General features: G+C 40.7%; 1 protein-coding gene across 3 annotated transcripts in view; it reads left to right on the top strand.

The window, feature by feature from the left end:
- The window catches only part of TIAM1 (TIAM Rac1 associated GEF 1), a 451,658-nt gene that overhangs the window by 185,823 nt on the left and 250,939 nt on the right, over window positions 1-14,896 (top strand). The window lies entirely within an intron of this gene.

Consider the following 14,896-nt stretch of genomic DNA (forward strand, 5'->3'; position numbering starts at 1 on the left):
TTTTGTCTTTTTGATAATAGCCATTCTAACAGGCGTGAGGTAATAATTCACTGTGATTTTAATGTCCATTTCTCAGATAATGAGTGATGTTAAGCCCTTTTCATATGAATGTTGGCCCTATATATGTCTTCTTTTGAGAATAACTATTCAGGTGCTTTGCTCATTTTAAATTTTGGTTATCTTCTGTTTGTTTGGTATTGAGTTGAGTTTCTTGCATATTCTGAATATTAACCTCTGCTAATGATTTTTAAATATTTTCTAAAACTTCATAGGTCATCTTTTTACTCTAGTGATGGTTTCCTTTGTTATGCAGAACTTTTTAGTTTGATGTAATCCCACTTATTTATTTTTTCTTGTCTTAGCTGTGTCAGACCAAAAAAAATCTTGCCCAGACCAAGGTAAAGAAGATTTTTTTCCCTATGTTTCTTCTGTGAGTTTTACAGTTGTGGGTCTTATGTTTAAGTTGTTAATCAGTTTTGAGTTGATTTTTATTTATGGTGTGAGATAAGGTTCCAGTGTCATTCTTCTGAATGTGGGTATCTAGTTTTCCTCAAACCATATATTGAAGAGACTATTCTTTGTTCATTGTATATTGGCTTCTTTGTCATAAATTAATTAACCACACATGCATGGCTTTATTTCTGGGCCCTCTATTTTGTTCCAGTGGCCTATAGGTCTGCTTTTAATGCAAATATCATACTGTTTTGATTCCTGTAGCTTTGTAAAATATTTTAAAATCAGGACATGTGATGTCTTCAGTTTTGTTCTTTTGTGCTCAAGATTGCTTTGGTTATTTGGAATCCTTTGTGGTTCCATATGAATTTTGGATTCGTCTCCCCTATTTCTGTGAAAAATGCCTAGAATTCTGGAATTTTCAAAGGGATTGCCCTGAATCTGTAGATCGTTTTGAATAGTTATGGGCCATTTTAACAGTATTAATTCTACTAAAACATAGGATATTTTTCCATTCATTTGTTTCTTCAGTTTTTTTCATCAAGACTTAATAGCCTTCAAGTACAACCTTTCACCTCCTTGCTTACATTTATTCCTAAGTATTTTATTCCTTTTAGCCCTGTTATAAATGGGACTGTTTTCTTCTTAATTTCGGATAGTTTATTTTGTTAGTTTATAGAAAAGCAACTGGTTTTTATGTGTGTAGTTCTAACAATTTTTTTTGTTGAGTTCTTAGAGGTTTCTGTATATAAGATCATTTCATCTGCAGAGCCAATTTAGCTGCTTCCCTTCTGATTTGGATGCTGTTTATTTCTTTTTCTTACCTAATTGCTTTGTGTGCGATTTCCAGTAATGTGTTGAATAGAGATGGTAGGAGTGGGCGTCTTTGTCTTGTTCATGATCTTAGAGGAAAAGCTTTTGGTTTCTCACTGTTGAAGATGATGTTAGCTGAGGGCTTGTCAGATATACTTCTATGCCTGAATTGTTGAAAGTTTTTATCATGAAGTAATGTTGAATTTTGTCAAATGCTTTTCATTCATCTGTTGGGATGATTGTATGTTTTTTCCCCTTCATTCTGTTAATGTGGTATATCACATATATGCATATGTTGAATTGTATTTACATCCAGGGATAAATTCTACTTGATTATGTTTTTTGAGCCTTTTACTGTGCTATTGAATTTGGCTTGCTAGTATTTTGATAATGACTTTTACATCCATTTCATCAGGGATATTGGTCTATAATTCTGTTGTAGTGTCCTTATCTGACTTTGGTGTCATGGTAATTTTGGTCTCATGAGTTTGGAAGTGTTTCCTCCTCTTCAATATTTTGGAAGTTTGGGATGAGTTAACATTAATTCTTTAAACATTTGGTGGAATTCACCAGTGAAGTCATAGGGAAATACCTTAATTTTTATTATCTCATTTTAAGTATCATAAATGGACTGCCAATTTTTAAAGATTTTGATTTATATAGCATAAAAAGATACTTCAAGTCTGTGTCATTCTGCGTACTCCATTCTTTTCATTGGCTACCCTTCGGAGTTATATATTGTATTGGGGAAAAAAGAGACCACAGAGCTGTCAGGGGGCTGTTAAACTTTGTGACAATTTATTTTATTTTTAAAATTTCTTCAATGAGATACAGACCAGTGTGTTAGCTAGTGGTCAGAAATGTTGAGACTGGAAATCCTATGTATGTGATTCCCCAGTGTGACTTTGCCACGATGTATAGTTAATCTTTCTGCTGTCCATTCCTCCTGCCGATAGGTTGGAACTAAACGGGTGTGAGCCTGCATAGTCATGCTTTGTGTCTCTGTGCTTTTAGGCAGCGTTTTTCTTGTTTCCTTGTGGCTTTGCACACAGACACATAATTTACTGATGAGTGCTGAGACTTCCAGTCATGTGGGTCTCCGTTGTTTGTGTTCGAGCTCACAAAAGCGTTGCCTGTGAGAGATGCTTACCATTTTCTTCTTTTCCTTCCTCCCTTTTACTCTCCGAGTCAGGAGTTTCCACTTACCTAGTTTAAATGTCTCCTGCACAAATCTCATCTCATAGAGTTTTATTGGTCTGCTTGGTATCATAATCAAAGAAGGGGACTGTGTTATCTTTGTCCCCTTGAAAGGCTTGGCACATGGCGCATAAGAGCTTGTGGGTTTTGTTGTTAGTTTTTGTATGTATGTATTTGTGTATTTATGAAACTAGTTTTAGAGAGGTACTCTCTGCCATTTCCTTGCTTAGAAATTTATATGCGTTATTTCTTTTTTTTTTTTTTATTTATTTTTATTTTTTATTATTATTTTTTTAATTTTTATTATTATTATTTTTTTTTCCAGTGGGTTTTGTCATACATTGATATGAATCAGCCATGGATTTACATTTGTCTTTCACAGTAACCCAGTGGGAGAGGCACTATTGCTTTCCTTCCTTTATATGTAGGGAAACTATGGCTTGGAGAGGTTAAGTGGAGCATTGAGGGTCAATCAGCTTTTGAGTGGTGGGGTTGAGAATCACACTAGTTCTGATTCCAAAGCCCCTGTTCCTACCCAATCTGATACAATGCAAGATGTTTTAAATTTAATGTATAGCCTGTTTTATGAAAAACTGTGTATATGTTAATTTTAGAATCTGGACCATTTTCATGAGCTGGAAAAGCTATGGCACCAAATAGATTCCTTTTCTTTATATCATGACTGGTAATGGGATGGATTACCTTCTAATGGACTTTTCATTTAAACAACTTTAGTGAGCTATAATTTACATACCATACAACTGATCCATTTAAAGCGTACACTCCAATAGAGTTCTGTATATTCACAGAGTTTTACAACCATCCCCACAGTCATTTTTAGAACAAAAGAAACTCTGTACCATTAGCAGTTGCTCCTCACTTCCCCCCAGCGCTCCCAACCCATCTCCAGCCCCAGGCAACCATTAACCTAATTTGTCTCCAGATTTGCCTGTTCTGGACATTTTGAATAAATGGAATCATATAATGTACAGTCTTTTGTGTCTGGCTTCTTTCACTTAGCATAATGTTTTCAAGTTTCATCCATGTTGTGGCATGTATCAGCACTTCATTTCTTTTTATTGCCAAATAATATCACATTGTATGGACTCATATGTTTTATTTATCCATTCATCAGCTGATGGACACTTGGATTATTTCTACTCTTTAGCTGGTATGACACATTCATGTACAAGCTTTTATGAGGACATATGTTATCATTTACCAGACAGCATATTAAAAAGCAGAGACTTCATTTTTCTGACCATAGTCAGAAAGCTATGGTTTTTTCCAGTAGTCATGTACGGATGTGAGAGCTGGACCACAAAGAAGGCTGAGCGCCAAAGAATTAATGCTCTCGAACTGTGGTGCTGGAGAAGACTCTTGAGAGTCCCTTGGAGAACAAGGAGATTGAATCAGTCAATCATAAAGAAAGTCAACAATGACTATTCATTTATAGGATTGATGCTGAAGCTCCAATAATTTGGCCACCTGATTTGAAGAGCTGACTCATTGGAAAAGACCCTGATGCTGGGAAAGATTGAAGGCAAAAGGAGAAGGGCGCAACAGAGGATGAGATGGTTGGATGGCATCACCGACTCAATGGACATGAATCTGAGCCAACTCCAGGAGATAGTGAAGGACAGGGAGGCCTGGCCTGCTGCAGTCCATGGAGTCACAAGGAGCTGGACACGACTTAGTGACTGAACAACAACAATGATGCTAACTAACTCTTTTACTGTTTTCAGGAACTACGAGACTATTTTCCAAAGCAGCTGAACCATTTTCCATTTCCATCAATGACATATGAAGCTTCTTTACAACCTTGCCTACACTTATTATTGTCTACCTTTTGGATTGCAGGCATTCTCGTGGGTGTGAAGTGATACCTTATTGTGGTTTTGATTTTTGTTCCCTTAACGGCTAACGCGGGGTGTGCATCTTTTCATGTGAAACAAACTTTTAAATATGGATTTTTGTGCGTGTATTCTTCTAAAGTAAGTCACACCTGTGCTGGGGTTGACATTTTTGTTGTCTCCTTTACTATTATCAATTTAGAATTACGTCTAGAGTTGCATCTAACTTGTCTAAAGTCCAGCTTTGGGTGATTCTTTGGTCAAGGGCATGGCACGGTGTTTTGGAAACAGAAATTATTCATTACTTCATTTACTCTCAACCTATTGGCCTGGTTGTATGGATGAAAACATGCGTGGGAGAAGGATAAGTTTCACGGACTAGCAGAAGCCAACGAAAGATGAGAATAAAACAGTTAAAAAGCCGTGAGGGTTAAAAGTTCAGGTGTTCTGGGTAGAGCATGGGATACATGTGGGCTGGATTTGCAGCTGGCTGGAACACACTAAAATGTTCCTTAATGACTCATCCCCGTACTGGGCGGATGTCTATAGTTTATACCACAGGTTGCTCAATACCTGAAGAATACCTGGCGTGGTAGCTTACACGGGACACTCACTTGTATGAGAAACCATTTGTTTGTTAGCTGTGCTGTGCTGCGTTTAGTCGCTCAGTCGTGTCCGACTCTCTGCCACCCCATGAACTGTATGTAGTCTGCTAGGCTCCTCTGTCCATGGGGCTTCTCCAGGCAAGGATATAGAAGTGGGTTGCCATGCCCTCCTCCAGGGGATCTTCCCAACCCAGGGATTGAACCCAGGTCTCCCACATTGCAGGCAGATTCTTTACCGTCTGAGCCACCAGGGAAGCCCCTTTGTTATCTGGGACCATGTTTGTAAGTAACAGAGATCAGTTCAAGGTGAAGTAAGTTTGTTTTGTGTTGGTTTCTTAAGGGGATTGGTGTTTTTTGAGGATACAGAGTGCCTCCTAGATCATCTGGTAGTTATGTGTATGTCTAGGGATTATGTCCACTGGGAAGGTCATTAGGATTCTAGACTCCCTGACCCACGTGGTTTCTCTCGTTTTTGCTAATCTGTGTCGTTTTTTCTCTCCTATGTGTGTGTGTGTGTGTGTTCAGTTGACTCCAACTCTTTGCCACCCCCTTGTAGCCCGCCAGACTCCTCTGTCCATGGAATTATCCAGGCAAGAATACTGGAGTGGGTTGCCATTTCATTCTCCAGGGGATCTTCCCAACCCAGGGATCAAACCTGTGTCTCCTTTGTTTTCTGCATTTGCAGGTGGATTCTTTACCACTGCACCACCTGGAAAGTATTTTTGTCTTGTTCCTGAGTTGACATGGCTAAAACATGACTGCCGGTAGGTTCTGAACTTGAATATTACATCTGGACAGAAGACCTGTACAGTCTTCAGTATGAACTCTGAATAAATTCAGCAGCCTAGGATGGCAGGCAGAACCTGTGACAGATCATTTAAAAAAGCAGCATGTGATGTCCTTCCCCGGGTTTAGGGGAAAGAAGAAAATAGAAAACACTGTTGTACACAGATGGGACAGGGGAGATAGGACTTGTAACAGTGTGTGTCGGGAAGGGTGATGTGGTTACTCGCAATGAATGGACTCATCATGGGCTAGGGGAAACGTCATGTTGTGGTCCCCTGGTTGTTCATTAGGTCAGCTGCTCCTTGACCAGCGCTGGAAGGACAACTTTGACAAAATGAAGTCAGAGAAGCAGAACTGAAATGGTGATAGAACACCTTGCTGGTGGAAACAGTAAAAAGGAGACAAGACTTACTTCCTTCTGCTGTGTGAAATATTAGCATACAGAAAAGATGGAGATTTAGTTTGGTTTCTCCAGCGGATAGGAGTTACAGAGAGGCATCTTTTAAGTCCACCTAAGAAAAAATTTTAGAAACAGAGTAAGGAGTGGCTATAATTTCTAGATGTGGCTGTATTGCTTTCACTCAGGATACTATATCTATAGATGGCATTCTAGATTTCCTCTGTACTTTTGATACTATTTGATCATGACGTTAGTCAGCATTTAGGCAGTAACAGTGGGCCCCATGGAAATGTACTGTGTAGCTGTGAGAAACATTACTTGGACCTATTTGTTTTTCACATGCACAACTCAGGGTTGCGAATATGAAACATGTTTTTTTTTCTCCCTACATTACTTGAGGCCTGTTTTATATTTCAGTCAGCTTCTCCATCACCTAGAAATTCTTCTAGTCATTGTATCCTCCTTTTGCTGCGTGTGTGTTTGGGGGGAACACTAACTGATTCTGATGGCAGCCTAGGCAAAATGCAGTTAGGGATGCCTTGAGCTGAGCATGCATCTGCTTCAGTGTTTGCGTTCATCAGGGTGCATAATCTGGAGCTTGCTTTCAGCACTGTACGGACTTTCCGGTGAAAAAGTGAAATAGAGAAGGTGCTGCTGGAGGCTTGCTATCCCCCCGCAGGTCACCGGCTGCAGGAAAGGAAACCTGGCATTCCGAGGGAGTGCTGTGCTTCGGGGAGAGGCCTTCTCTTAGTGATCCCCATGATGATCAGAGACTCAGATTCATATATGAGGATTGGAGCGGAAGCGGGCGTGCTCACGGGTGTGTATCTGCAGGCACGTGTGAGTGTGCTGTGTGTATCAGCTCTACGGGGGAAGCACAATTAAGGAAACAGAGAACAAGAGAGCTAAAAAAAGCAAAGGGAAGGATGTGGCATTCCGGTTTATGAGATAGATAATTAACATTCAGCTGCGAAATTGAAAGGCGCTTGAAGGATACAGATAGCAATATTGATACAAAAGGGCTGTTGTTTCTTTTTCTCAGTGAACAGATTTACTTTAGAAATGAAGCTGAGTTTTTCTTTTTTCTAATGGGTTAATTTGGAGCCAGAGGGTTTGTGAAACTTGCCATATTTAGTGTCTGGATTTTTTGATCTAAGGAGATAAATGTATGTTATAAAAACATATATCTTCATGTATGTGACAAAGTTATTTTTTCTTTTATATATTTATGAGTGATTATGGTAGAAAGTTTGAAAAAGCAGAAAAATATGAGGAAGGGGAAATAATTGTCTATTCCCACCCCTATCAATCATGCTTATGTAGTGATGTTTTTGGTATTCTTTATTATGTGGGCATACACACATGTAATATATTGATATGTACATATACACACACAAATGTTATCCATTTTTCACACAATCACCTCAACTACCTGGATATAGGTGATTATGCTATTTTAGTGACTTTTAATATGTTGGTGGTAATTTGAAGTCACCTTTTCTATTAAATATTGAGCTTTCGACATTTTATTTATCTGAAATGCTGGTTAAATTCAACCCCAAAATGGATGTTTCTGAAGATGTTATTAATAGTAAAGAGTATAAATAATAAAGAGCCAAAATTAATGGTTCAAAAATGGGCACATTTCTTTGCTTGTGTAGAAAACATAGAGTTCTGGTTCAAGGTTGAAAACTAAAACATTTATTATGCTGGTTTTAAAGTATAAACCGTGATTTTCTAAAGACCTGAAATTTCACCCTTTCTCTGGCATTTCTTGCTAAATTTCTTCTTGTTCCCTTGCCACTTAAACCTCGGCCAAACGAAATTTTTAATGGTTCGAAACAGTTTCAGTCTTTTGGAGGGGGGGGCATAAATATATTTAAAATAGCTTGATAAGAAGAGGAATCATGAGTAGCTGTTTTTCTTTTATGAGTATTTTCCAAACCGATCAGTTGTTTCGTTGCGGCTTTGGTCCTAAAGTTGAGCAAATACAGTGTAGGAACCAGTGGTTGTCCTCTGTTGCTTTGGGAACGTCTTCTTGCTGGGAACCTGGTGTCTGCCTTCCTGGCCGGCGCTGCTTTGACAGGATGGGCTTCTTACCAGAGGCAGAGTGATGCTGGGATGCGCAGATCCTGTGTCAGGATGTCCTTGGGAGTCTCAGGACACACAGCATCCTTTCCCCACCTCTGTCCTTGTCCATCTCTTCCTTCTCCTCTGACTTCGGGTCAACTGAGAGGCTATCTCAGTATGGAATGGAGTGTACGTGTGAGGTCCTGAAAGTTCCCCAGATGCTATCAGCGTGGCAAAAAGAGAGGGTTCCAATGCATAGAGAATGTTCTGTATACCTAACTGTACGGAGAAAGGAAGCTAGCAGAAGTTGGAGAAGAAATTGCCCCAGTTTTGGAGGGAAAGCATAGACACCATAGTGGACATTTTTTGATTGTCTACCCAGTGTTCATTTCCCATCTTCTTCTTACCAGCACCCAGCATATGGTTTGGGGGAGCCAGCCCTGCTCATGGGACACTAGCTGTGTATTTGGGGAGGAACAGATGCTACTCCCAGTGTTGATATTCTTCGCAGTGCTGATCCGATTGGGCCTGAAACTCACACGGAATTTTCTGTAATTGCTGCGGAATTGATGTAAAGAGGCTTTCCTGAAAGGAGGCATGGCTGATGGCCTCAGGCACTCTGCAGCTGTTGGGAAAGGTGAAGACCCTTCAGAGGGACCACTGGGGGAGTGTCTGGTGACCTTGGCTGGGAATAAGCAAAAGAGTGAGGAGAGAAAGACCATATGGAGGGCCCTGTTACTTCTGTGACCGTGGCTTTCCGGGGCAGGGGTTGGGTAATAACCAGAGGGGTTTGTAGTACCAGAGAAGGGGTTTTTACTTCATTTTTTTAAAGATTATTATTATTTTTCAAAATGTGGACCATTTTTACAGTCTTCATCGAATTCGTTGTAGTCTTGCTTCTCTTTTATGTTTTGATCTTTTTTTTGGCTCTGAGGCATATGGGAACTTAGCTCTTTAACCAAGAGTCAAACCCGCTCCTCCTGCGTCGGGAGGCAAAGTTTTAACTATGGGACCACCAGGAAAGTCCTGGGGCTTTTACTTTAGAAGGTTGGAGAATAATAGTAAGCATATTTATGTAGTGAATGTCTAAAGTCAATCGTTTCCTTGAATTAGCCCAAGTTATTTCAGCCTGTTAGACTTCGCCTCAAACTTAACATCTCTCGGAATGAGCTGGCAAGTCTCATCTCTACTTTTCCCTTTCAAAAACAAAAAAACACCCAGACACCCTGCTGCTCCTCTTTCTACATCCCCTACTTATTCTATTCTGCTCCCTGTTGTATCTTCGGTGTTTTGCACAATACCTGTCACAAATGAGGTGCTCAGGAAATATTTATTATATGAATAAAATAAAGGTTGGTTCTCTCTTTCTGTTGTCTTGGTTTGTAGTGTCTCTAGCTACCTAATTTCTCAAGCCCTTCTCCTCCCCTTCTCTTTCCATCTTCCCTTCAGCCCTTCTCTTCATCTCTGTGGCTTCTGTCCCAGTTTAGACTTTTGCCTTTTTCTTGCCAGACCAATCGCTATGGACGTTCTTCGACAACTCTCAGTGACTCTCAAGTTCTGGTCAAGCAGGGGTTAGCCATAGGTGATCTGTTAAATCCCCCAAACCTCCATGTTTCACACTGGGTTGAGTTCAGACCTTTTTTCCTCTTACAGGGGTGGTGAGCAAAGGATGAGTTGTAACCTGTGCATTTATCAGACTAATGTCATAGAACCACTGACCATGAGTCCTGAAGGATTTCCTCAAGTCTACATGCTCAGATGCTAAGGAAGCCCAGCCAACGATTGCTGTGTTGCCCTTTGACCTCAGATGGCACCAGATGATGTTTCCTACACTTTCAGTGGGGAACAAAGAGTTGCTACCTTTAGGTTGTTGGAAGTTACGCGAAGGTGAACAAATGTGCCACCCACGAGGTATTACTAAAGGATGACGAGATCTCCTCCTTAGGCAGCTGGGAGAGTTCCTTGTTCACCAGAGTCATAGCTCATGTACATATCTCCCCAGGTTGTTTTGATTTTTTTGCTTTTGATGTCTGTAGTTGAATTAGTCAAAATTTGAGAACAGTCTATTGTTAACTTGGAAGCTTATTTTGGGAAGAACCCAAGGTCATAGACAGATGGATCTGAAAATATGACAGCCACTGTCTGAGCCTTGGGAGCTGCCTTTGATTCCGCGTGGCAAGCTGAGCCCAAGGAGTGAGTGAATCTGAGAGCCTGTATTACAGAGAAACTGGGATCTGAGTCTTCAGAGAACCTGAAGAGTTGGAAGGACTTAACTTATTTGTTTTGCTGCCAGATGAGAAGACAACTGCCTACACAAGTGAGGAATGTCTGTCAGTTGCTCGGAGATATTGTTAACAATCATCCCACGTAGCTTGGTTAAACAGGCATGCCAGAACCCAGGTGGTTCAAACTTTGGTTCTATTCAAGGTTCAAGGTCTATTTTTTTTTTCCTAAGGAAACATTGTACTTATTCCATTGTCACCGTGGAAATATATTTTTGTTTTTGTAATCTTCTTTAGTAATTTTTATGTTTATTGAAGTATAGCTGATGTCCATTGTGGTGTTAATTTCTGCCTATACAGCAAAGGGATCCAGTTATACACGTACATACATTCTTTTTCATATCTTTCCCCTTATGGTTCTGACAGGATACTGAATACAGTGTGATATCATAAGACCTGTCATTTATCCATTCTATATATCACACTGGGAAAAATATTTTAAAGGGACTCAAAACATGCAGGAACAAATAGCCACCCAGGAACTCTGGAGTGTATCTCCCAAGGACCTTTTCACCCCCCGTCCTTTCCCTCTGATGACCCTTTGGAAAAGAGTTGGGTGAATAACTCACCCTCCGTTGGCTGCACCCTCAGCTGTAGAATGAGGGGGGAGGTAAGGAACTCAGTGGGCCCTCGTCTCCTTCCTGGGGCCTGGGGAGCAGCCAGGCCTGTGTCCTCAGCGATAGGGCAGGCCGGCAGAGCTGGCGGCAGGGTGGGTGGGTGGGGCCCAAACCCAATCGACTAAGGACTCCAGAGTTTTCTTTTGCAGCGTCCTGACTGTCCATATGTTTCCAATCATGGCTTTGTGCAATATAGACTGAAACTATCCAGGCGCTTGTCTTGAAGTTATTGTCAGGGCCTTTTGATTACTGGTCAGAAAATAGAACTCGCGTGGTTTGGGCTGATCGGTGGAACCTGTGAATTCTGGAGGCCCTGGACCTCAGGTTGGCGCTGTGTCAAGGCTCTGAAGAGTGCTGTGCATGGGGTCGGTCTCAGCTGATTGCAGACCAGGGGAGGCTGTTATCGGTCCGCGAGTGCCAGGGAGACGGGGTCGGCACGGGCCACACTCCAGGCCTTGCTGCTGTGGTCCCAGGTTGCCAGATCGTTCCTGTGTTTTCAGAGAAGTTGGAAATCCTGAAGTCTTCTCATTTTTAAATGTTGGATCCAAAAGGAAAAGAAAAAAAAAAAATTTTTTTTTTTTTAAAAACAGTCCCAGAATCCAAACAAAATATGTCTTTTAGGCCACACACACCCTCCGGCCACCCAGAGGCATTTTCTGGGTGTTCAGACCACAGTATTTCTTGTACATACTTTTTTTTTTTAATTGACAATTTCAAGCATTCACAAGAGAATGGTATATTGGGCCCCATACAAACTGTTTTGCCTAGCTTCAGGGATTGGCAATTTATGGCCAATCTGCTTTCCTCTGCAGTCACCACACACACACACACACACACACACACACACACAAACATGCAGATTATTCTGATGCAAATCCCAGACACCATATCGTCTCCTCTGTAAATATATCAGTATATGTTGCAAGAAAGATAGCATAAAAAACCAGACTGACTGTAACTCATTAACACTATCCAATGTCTAGTCAGTTTTCAAATTTATCCTCCTGGCTCATAGTTTTTGAGTGTCTTATCTTCTTACATCAGAATCCAAACTGCACGCCTATGTTGCCACTGATGGATAATGTCTTACGTGTCACATGATCAATAAGTTCCCTGTTATTCTCTCTTGCTTTCTTTTTGTCTCTTTCACTGTGTTGATTAAAGTGACTTAGGTCTCTGAGTGACCTAAATGGGAAGGAAATCCAAAAAAGAGGGCACACGTGCATAACTGAATGTTATTGGTGTGCAGCAGAAACCGATACAGCATCGTAAAGCAGCTAGACTCTAATAAATAAACTAAAAAAAGTGACTTCAGTCTTTGACCCATCAGGTTTCCCGTTTTCTGGATTTTGCTGGTTGAATCTTTATGGATTTGTTCAAAACTTGTATGCACAGCCAGCATCTTTAGTTTTATAGTACTGAAGAGTCTATCTACTTGTATTTTTAGCAGTTTTGCCTTATTTTTCTCCTGTTACTGAAGAGTTTAAACTACAAGTTCCTGCTTTCTGAGTTTTTCCTCTTAGCAATAGGATGCTATGCAGTGTTCTCCCAGCATCCTTTTTTCTTTATGGGTGTAGGGGAGGATAATCAGTTAAGGTCTTAGCAACCCATAGCTGGTGTTTGGAAATCTCTTTGTGGACCTATCTGAAGCCTGTGAGATTTCCTGAAATGCTCTGTGCTGCCTTGAGATGTGAAAACTTGGTTGCTATTTTTAACTTTTCAAGCTCCTGGCAGCAAATAGGAAGCCTACAGAATCGCTTTGGATTAGAATATTTTGGATTTGAAATCAAGGCACACTGTGACATGCTAATTAAAAATGGTATGTGTATGGCTCAGCTCGAGTGAGTAATCTGTTGAGCTACAAACAGTAATAAACTGCTGAAGTGATTCACTTGGATTTTTAGGAAAGGTTATTTGGAAAGCTTAAGACCAATTATTTTGAAATATTAAAGGTCTTTTAAGAATGGAGTCTAATATACAAAGTACGGAGTTATTAATATCAGTCTTACATGTTTTCCCTGAAAATCTTTCATGAAGTTAAAATAATTGGTGGATTTCTTTTGCCAACTTACCATCAGGTTGGTTCAAGTTCCTTGAACGTAATATATATGGCTAAGTTTGAATTCAGAAAAAAGTGTTTCAAAATTAATTCTTTTAACATGAATCTGTGCATGAAGTGTCTAAACTGAGATGAACTTCCTGTGGGAATTTATAGGTGGCCTCTTTGGGGGGTTCAGCACATTGATTCCTTGGAACTTGGCATCTGATTTTGTTCTTTAGGCCCCCTTCATTTGTGGTCCATGAAGCCGTTCAGAAAAGACTAATGATCGATAAAGTTATATTGATCATATGATTCCAAATAAGATGTCATTTAAAGTAAAATATTATAGTGGTCCACAAGGATGCAGAAAATACCAACACAAGGACAGATGTGTAAATAACGTGAACAGTGAACTGGTCTTTTGGAGCAACTTGATAAATGATTTTGTTACTACACCATGAGGAATCAGAACGTTGCCACCTTGGTTGAGAAACGAGAGGATGTGTCTTAGTTGTCTATTCCTGGCTCCAAGAAGGATGCATGAGGTCTGTCAGATTTTCTAGCTACCCTTAATTGTTTTGTACCTTTAGTAAGAAGAAACCATTCTTGCCAAATTCGCTGGGCGGGTAAGCTTGGGTTGGTAAGAGAGGTATTCAGGTTTTGTTGCTATGGAGATTTCTCCACAAAGAAAAAGAATACACAGCCATTTAAAATGGGTAGCTAGTGAATTTTTTAAAAAATGTATTCTGCTATTTAAATCTGTCTGCCTGCCTGGTACATCTAGTTCCATTCTGCTGACTAGGAAACTAAGTCTTACTGTGACTTGATTTTCAATCTAGCAGTTACTGACCTACCTAGAAGTAGAAAGGGATGTCACAGTCTTTAAACTCTGAGCCCCTCTTTGCTGTTCATAGTGCTTATAACCCCCAATTCTGCCGAGTCTCTTTATCAGGGGTGGGGTGGGTGGGCTGAACCAGCTTGAGTCACACAGTTGGGGTCCTCTTTCGCTCCACTCATCTCTTCCTTTTTCCTTCCTCGTTTTTCCTTCTTTCTTGTTTAAGTTCTGGAGGGAAGAGGTCTGAGGTCAAGACATTGGCAGAGTTGATTCTTTCTGAGGCCTCCCTGCTTGGCTTGTAGATGACTGTCTTCTCCCTGTGTCCTCACATGCTTTGCCCTTTGTGACGGTTTATGTCCTAATTTCCTCTTCTTATAAGGACGCCAGTGCTGTTGGATTAGGGCCCACTCGTATGAGCTTTTTTTTTTTTCTGGTATGAAGCACGGTATGTGTGATCTTATTTCCCTGACCAGGGATTGAACTCGTGCCCCTGCAGGGGAAGCACAGAGTCTTAACCACTGGACTGCTGGGGAATTCCTGGTTTGAGCTAATTGTAACTTAATTACTTCATTAAGGGCTTTCCTGGTAGCTCAGTTGGTAAAGAGTCCGCCTGCAATGCAGGAGACCCCGGTTCGGTTCCTGGGTCGGGAAGATCCGCTGGAAAAGGGATAGGCTACTCATTCCACTATTCTTGGGTTTCCCTGGTGGCTCAGCTGGTAAAGAATCCGCCTGCAATGCAGGAGACTTGGGTTCGATCCCTGGGTTGGGAAGATTCCCTGGAAAAGGGAATGGCTACCCACTCCAGTATTCTGGCCTGGAGAATTCCATTGACTGTGTAGTCCATGGGGTCACAAAGAATTGGACGCAACTGAGCTCTTTTTTTTTTTTTTTTGATGTGAAACACGGCATGTGGGATCTTATTTCCCTGACTGGGGATTGAACTT

This window comes from Dama dama, chromosome 31 (genome assembly GCF_033118175.1).
Source record: "Dama dama isolate Ldn47 chromosome 31, ASM3311817v1, whole genome shotgun sequence".
Lineage (NCBI taxonomy): Eukaryota > Metazoa > Chordata > Mammalia > Artiodactyla > Cervidae > Dama > Dama dama.